Raw genomic sequence first — 5,685 nt, 5'->3', positions numbered from 1 at the left:
AAAACGTGTTTTTAAGTGGGTTAGGTCTAGGGTTTTGTCGGGGGTATATATACATCATTATAGAAGAGAGAGGCACGAATTTTCACCCCCAGAGAGTTCGTGTGAGGCTGTGCTTGAGTGATTATTTTGTTGTGAGCCAAATTGATTCCTCTTAGAGGATTTTTGTTAGTATTGATTGTGTGCTTAATTGAAGTCTATCGGAAGGGTTCGATAAAGGAGAATCACGTTGAAGAAGATTGTGAGCGTGGAGACAAGTTGGAGGCTTGTCGATCTTACAGAGTCAAGGTCTTGCAAAGGGTTGTAAGTGTTCCTAGTGTCTGTAATCTCTAGATAATCTTTTGATAGTGATTTCCTGGGTTTGGCTGCCCCGAAGAGGTTTTACTTTTAGAACGTTTTCTAAAAGGTTTCCTCTTCGTCACCAAAATCTTTGTGTGTGATTGTTCATATTTTGGTGATTGTTTGCTTTGATAAATATCCGTTAATTCCGCATAAAATTGTGATATTTATCTGTTTAGAATTTTTCATAATTGATCGTTGTTAGACTTTTTCCATCCACCTCCATTAATTGATTCTTGGTTGCAGACGTAGATGACTTTCTGTCTACACAACACAACATCCCCGTCAGTTATTGGAGAGAAACCATTCGTTGGAAATATTAATACAACGCAATACGCATGATGGTCTGATAACACGAAACAAACCATTAATTAATGTTTCCACGCGAACAGGGAATCTCAAGTACTTTATCAACAATAAGTTCAAATTACTACGTAGGACCATAAGAGACGTGTGACATAGAAGCAGGGGATGTGTCTTTTCTGCAATAAGGAGTCTATTAATTAGTTGTTTTGTTATTTACCTTCCAGTGTTGTGTGGTTTTCATTATCTAGAGAGTTCTAGACTTCTAGTCCTACATTAGTTAGAATCTCTAGTCCTATGTTATTGTCTTTAAATTATTTAAAAATAATATAACAAAAAATCAAAACTTATTTTGATTGTTGGTGTTTGACCACGGCATTTGGAGATTTATCTATGTTAGATTTACTCTAGTTATTTGTTGATTGTGCATTTAAATTATAAAATGAGATGAGCCAAATATGAAAAAAAATATTAACCCTAACATTTTTCTATATTTATTTATGAACTAGTAGGAGAAGTAGATATGTAAACTTAATTATGTCCGCTTAAAAAAAAGGGGGAGGGGGGCTCACCAAAACCACACAACAGGAAAGTCAATGTAGTGCCCCAGAATTTTCAAAGCTATTTAAATAGATTATTTTGATAATGATGTTATTTTAATATCCATTGTAGCTAAAGATTTTAATTCTTGGGAAATTTATGAGAGTGGTAATTAGAGAATGGTAATTGGTGAAATAATAGGATAGTAAATGGTAGGTATAAGGATGGTAGAATAAGAAGGTAGAATAGTATAGGGTTGGTGAAATAGTAAAATGAGGGTATAATTGTAAATTGAAGATAGAATGAGGGTATAATTGTAAATTGAAGGTAGAATAGTATAGGGTTGGTGGAATAGTATAGGGTTGGTGGAATAGTATAGGGTTGGTGAAATAGTAAAATGAAGGTATAATTGTAAATTGAAGGTAGAATAGTGTTTGATTTTCTCCTATAAATAGAGCTCTTCTCCTTCACAATTTTCACAACTCATCTCCTCTCCCATCTCTTGCATATATTCTTCCTTCTTCCGCTTTTTACTCGGTCTTTCTTCTTTCTAATAGTATTTACTCAGAACAGAGAGAGAAAGGGCGAGACCAAGCGCTACAAGAAAGAAAGAACACAAGAGATAGAGGACTTTAGAAATTAGTTTCAAAAGATATACTAGTGGTGTTAGTCATATTGGAGCAACTAGATTCCTTCATACCACTTTTAGCTTCAGTCTAGAGGTAAGTAAATTCACTACCCCTTCTAAAGTTACTTCATGTCATGCTATTTATTCATTCTTTAGTAAATTGTAAATGATTATTTTATTTACGTATTATGAAGTTATGTTGCATGCATGAAGGATTTCTAAATGAATTATCTAGAAAGTTTCTATTTCTTTAAACGCTTTCTAAGTACAACAAATTTATATTTGAAAAGGTTTCCATTTTGAGAAAAGAAAGTTGAGAAATGATGATGATTATAAGAAAGAAAAATGATGATAAACCCTCCTACATGTTGCCCTAAGATGCATCAAAAGAAGTACAAAGAAAAGTACAAGAGATGAGATAAATGTTTATGAAATAAGGGCACATGTATGGAGGAGAGTATTTTTGGCCCCAAGATAAGTAAAGATGAGAGTTCAGTACCGATACTCGGATGGAGGCGAAACCACTGAAGGAGGCTATGCCAGAAGGTGGTATTCCATCAACAGACCGTTGAGTGCACCAAAAAAAAGAGTTAATTGACGGTCGGGCATGGCTGAGGCCACAGTTCAGTGCCATGGTCACAAGGACCCGCAACCCTCGTGCACAGGGGTAATAGTGTACATGGGCCTATTATGAGAAAATGATACTATATTTTCAACGATGATATGCTATGATGATTTACAGAGATGATTTATAAAGATTATTTATAATGATGCATTATGATGATGATTTATAAAGATGATTTACAACGATGATCTATTACTAGATGTAATAGTATGTATATGTTACGGGAGATGCAACCGTACGTACATATATTATTATGGCTGGATGTATATTTATTTGCGAAAACGATTTTCAAAACTGAGAACAAGGAGTAAAACTATTTATGGTTGTGGATTTTACTTGCTGGGCCCCTTTGGGCTCATTCAGTTTTATTTTTTGTTTTCAGGTAGAAAGGATGCTGGAATAGGAGGCCGGAATGGGGTGGGAATAATTATTAATTTTCAAAGTCTTTTCATATAAGTTATTGTAATGATATGATATTCCGCAACTAAAATCTAATGTTTTCTAATTTCGCTTGTAATAAAATCTCTTGAATAATGTTTTACGCATTTATTGTATCCTTTAAAATCAAGTACTCTGATAGACCTTATAGATCTTTGCAAGAACTTTTGTTGTAAAAGAAGAAAAGTGGCAAACTCAGCCTTAACGGGCTGGGGATGTTACAGTCAATGAGCTTTTTAGAAGCCTTTATGATCTTTATAGCAACCTACGTGGAATAGGATCATCTTGAAATGGAGATATTTAGCGTAGAAGGAGGAGTAATATTGTCTTAACACTAAGGGCTTGTTTGGTTTGTAAAATAGACTCTTGAAATAGAATGGCTATTCATATGAAATAGTCATTCTTTTGTTTGGTAGGACTATATTCCTGGGAATAGTTATTCCCATGGGAATGACTAATCCCATACACCCAAGAATAGCTATTCCACTAAAAAATGAGTGAAATAGCTATTCCTTATGGAATGGAATAGATTTTTCAAAAAAATTCTTATTATTTTTTTATTTTATTTTAACTCTAATTTTTTTTTTATTTAAAAAAAAATTAACAACCTAAAAATTTATTCGTCATCTTTCATCACCCACAATGTTTAGGGGTTTACGAAAGATGTTGAATTCTCCATTTTTTTTCCCGCATTTTCTCACCCTCCAAACAATGCCTATATTCCCAGATATCCACAACCCTAACCCTGTTTTTGTTCTCTCTCTCTCTCTCTCTCTCTCTCTCTCTTTCTCTCTCTTACAACAGGATCGTCCTTCTCCGGCGACAAGTCGGTGAAGATCTTCGTCGTCGGCCATCGGGGCCAGGTCGGCTCAGTCATCATGCGGAAGCTCTACCACCTGGGCTTCACCAACCTCGTCCTGCGTACCTACACCGAGCTCGACCTGACTCACCAAAGTGACATGGATGCCTACTTCACCGCCGAGAAGCCCCGGTTCGTGATCCACACAACTGCCATGGTCGGCGGCATCCACACCAACAGCACCTACCCGGTAGACTTCATCGCTGTCAAACCAAGGCCACCACCAAATCCATCGGGGGTGGTCGCACCACCCTCGGGGCACCTCAGGGATCCACCCCAAGGTGCTCCAGGGGTGATGCGACCACCCCAAGGTCATGCAAGGGGTGGCCGGCCACCCCTGTAATTTTAGGTTTTTAATTTTTAATTTTTTTAATTTTTAAAAGAATGGTGGGTTTTTGGTAATTTTGGTTTAACTCCTCTTATAATACATTTGTTGTTACCAAACTAAAGAATATGAATAACTATTCTACTCCACCTTCCTCTATTCCTAGTAATAGCTATTCATTTTTCGAATGGAATACTCAATCTACGAACCAAACGAGCCCAAATTAGACATGGAGATTCCAATTGCGGGATTCGAACCCATGCCTTACTATTTAACCACTTTGAAAATTTTATTTAGTCATTGAACTATCACCTTAGATAGTATGTCTACATTGTTAGGTTCTGCAGTAGTACTAATGCTTTCTAGCGACGAAGCATGCTGTAATTATTTGAACCATGACCTAATTAATCATCACCTATAATGAAGCCAAACAAGCCCCCCACATGACTCAGACCACATCAAGTAACAAAGTAGTAAATGGGACTCTTACTATTTATAATTTCTCTTCTAGGATAACTTATAAAAAAAAAAAAAAGGATATTTTAAAAGATTTATTTTTTTAATAAAGTATAATCTCTCTGAAGAATGGTAAACCCAAACCCTGAATACAGGGAATATTGTTTTAGTCAGGACTCGAATACAAGACCTCAAGGTATAACACCCGTAAGGTTTCCATTTTAGCTGCCTGTACGGGACTATGGTATAAAAATTTATATATCATATTTGGTTAGAATCATAAAACCTTTTAATTCCAAGGTCCTTCATGGTGGATGTAATGGCTCCGTCAGTGACACCTTGCCCCCGTAGATTGTTTAATTAGGTACTCCTCCACAACCTGTTTCTCTGTTTTGATATCTAATCTTGAGCTTCCATTGGGCGTCTCTTCCATCTGAAATGGGCTTTCTAGCATTTGCCCCTTCTTTTCGCCGCACACATAAGCTGGAAAACAGCATCAATCATCGCGCCATCAATTGAAAATACCTTACTCTTCAATGTAAAAAATTAATATAATTATATAATTAAATTTATTCTTTAATTTATTTTTGAAATTAATTAGGACTTTAATACACCACAGATTCAATGTAAGAAATAAGTGGAACAGGATCCTCTCATCCCATTTTAGAGTGGAGAATATCCAATTCATGGCTTCTTAAAAATCCTAGAGCAATAAATGAGATATATGCTTTTCCACTAACAAAAAATAATAATAAAATATTATTTTCATATTAAAAATAAATAAATAATAAAATAATAAAAAAAATAAAGGGTGGTTGGCCACCTCATTGGAGATGGCCGGACCACCCCAGTTGGGGGCTGCGGAGGTTGAAGCCACCCCATGGCCCTCTGGACCACTCCCAATGGCCAAATCTAAAAGAAAAATTAAATTTTGTTTGGCCCTTGGGGGTGGCCGGACCACCCCCAGGTCCAACGGGGGTGGTCCAGCAACCTCAAGCCCACGTCACCATTGGGTGACATGGCAATTTGTCACACGTTATTAAAAATTATAGAAACGTGTTAATTTTATCACGTCACCATTTGGTGACGTGTTAAAAATGGCACGTTACCAACTAATGACGTGTCATATTGACAAGTCATCATTTGGTAATGTGTCATAATGACACGTAACCAAA

The sequence above is a fragment of the Corylus avellana genome, chromosome ca10 (assembly GCF_901000735.1).
Source record: "Corylus avellana chromosome ca10, CavTom2PMs-1.0".
NCBI lineage: Eukaryota > Viridiplantae > Streptophyta > Magnoliopsida > Fagales > Betulaceae > Corylus > Corylus avellana.
The sequence above is the reverse complement of the archived record's forward strand: the minus strand, read 5'-3'. Positions refer to the sequence as shown.